This window comes from Myotis lucifugus, unplaced genomic scaffold, assembly GCF_000147115.1.
Source record: "Myotis lucifugus unplaced genomic scaffold, Myoluc2.0 scaffold_663, whole genome shotgun sequence".
In the NCBI taxonomy this organism is placed as follows: Eukaryota; Metazoa; Chordata; class Mammalia; order Chiroptera; family Vespertilionidae; genus Myotis; species Myotis lucifugus.
Window position 1 is genome coordinate 232,547 of NW_005871711.1, and position 2,428 is coordinate 234,974.

Consider the following 2,428-nt stretch of genomic DNA (forward strand, 5'->3'; position numbering starts at 1 on the left):
CTGCCTCAGTCTCTCAGTCTCTATGGAAGGTTGTAATCCGAACTGACAAATTTGCCAGCTAGAAGGAACAGAGGGCCTAATCAGTACTTACACTTCTCTGACTACACTGAGCCTCTGTTTGTCTCTCTTCTGACTTCCTTATTCTCCCTTTAAAATGCCTAGTCACCTCTGTATCAATCAAAATTGAGTTCTGTTCATGCTAAACCCTCTTTCCTATTGCAATAGTATATTACTAAATGAAATATGATTTTACAACTTTAGTGCCAGGCTTTGCTTATATTTGATAATCCCAAGGCAAGTAATTTCAGCTTTAAGGATATCTTCTGTTGGATTCTAGGTTTAACATGAATATAAAGCAGAAATTATTTAGTGGTGATGGTCAGAGGCAGAAAAATAACTATGGTATCATATTGCTTATGATTGATCAAAGCTGGTACAGTAAACACTAAGCCTTTGAAAAGTTTTTATTTTTTAATAACATGTTGGCAGCTAAGTTTATGATGGCTATAAGAGAAACAAAGTAGAGTCAGAGAGACCAGTCAAGAAGCTATTTGTGTTGCAGGAGAGAGAACAGGAAGGCTAACCTGGGGCCATGTGTTAGAAGCAGAGAGGACACAAATATGGAGTCTAGCAGAGCCCAGTTTTGTGCCTTGGTTTCTGTGGCAGGTGGCTGGGTAAGGAGTTGAGACACTATATAAAATGGAGGAATTGAGAGCCAGCCAGCAGATGGCAGAGTAGAACATGATTCCACAGCTTGAGATATGTTGAATTTTAGGGCCTAGGGACAAATATCTCTCAGCTAACTGTCAGATTACATATTCAGGTCTCTAATGCAGGCAGCAGTTTCGTATGAAGAAACAGATTATGTTATGATAGCCACACAGGTGGTAGCTGAAAGAATAAAGAAGCGTCAACAGGAGAGCTTGTAAACGGAGAAGAAGCAGAAAGACTGTTGCAACCTGCCCAATGTTAACACTTACGGTAAAAACAAAACAAAAACAAGCAAACAAACAGCAACAGAAGAGGTGAAATTCACAAGGAAGATGGAGAAAGAAGAGCACAGAGTTCTGGTAGAAGTGAGAAGGGAAGGTGTTACAGCAATCAAGATAGTACAGATTTTTAAATAATAATTAAGCAACACTGTCAAGTGATGCACAATGGTCTCATTATATACGGACTGAAAAATACTCACTGATTTGACAAGTAAGTGGTGATTAGTGACTTATAAGAATGATCTAAATAAAGTAATATAGCTATATGAGTTAGCTTTTCTGCCAACCAAACCTGTTATAGATCTACCTCAAAACAATCATCAGTTGCATTAGCTCATGAATTCACAGGTTAGAAATCTTGGCTGAATTTGGCTAGGTGGTTCTTCTAGTCTGGGCCAGATCTGACTCCTCTCAGTTGATCTAAGGTGAGATCACTCATGAATCAATGGGCAGCTGGTAGGATCTCTGGCTTGAGTGAGTGGGCCATCTTCACACATGGTCTCGAATCTTCTACCAGTCCATTCCTGGCTTGGTCATGCAAAGTTCACAGGGTTCCTGAAGTCAGTGATTCTCTCAAAGATTCTTGAGACTCCGCTCAAAACACATATAATATCCTTTTCGTAGCATCATATCTACCTGAATAGCATACGAGGCAGCCCGGATTCAAATGGTGAAGAAACAGACTCCGCATCCCAATGGGAAAAGCTGCAACAAATTGCCATTTTCACAATCTATGGCAGCACCAGTGAAGAGTTCTTGGGATTCTGGTTATCTGCCATGACCACAGCACTAAGGAGAGCCAAAGACAGACATGGTCTGTATGAAGATCGGTTGAGAAGAATCATCTATGGTTTCATCCAGAAAGACCAAAGGAGGAGCATACATGAGAGAGACTAATAACCGGGGATGACACCATAGCAGGATCTGGGATATGAAATCAGAGCTCAGATGGAGAGAAGAGGGACTATGGAAAAGGGGATATACCTGGAGCAATAGTGGTTGAGAATTTTCTAGATTTGCCAGACAGTAATCTGAAGATTCAAGAAGCCCACAGATCCCATGGAGGATAATTAGGAAGAAATATGCAACTAAATACATAATATTGAAACTTCAGGAAAAAAATAAAATAAAAGGCCAAGAGAAAAATCTTAAGAGGTCAGAGGCAAACAAAAAAAAAAAAGAAAAATTACTTTCAAAGGAGCAGCAGTGTGACTGACAGTTGACATTTTAACAGCAACAAAGTGAAACAGATGATAGAGGAATAATCTCCTTCATGTGTAAAAGAAAATAATTACAACCCAGAAAGCAGCTCCAAAACATTGGTGGGAGAAAAAAAAAGGATGTTTTTAGTCAAACGAAAGTAAGAAAGCCATTATGGCAGATTTTCACTAAAGAAAATCTGGACGTTATACTTCAGGCAGAGGGAAAATGATCCC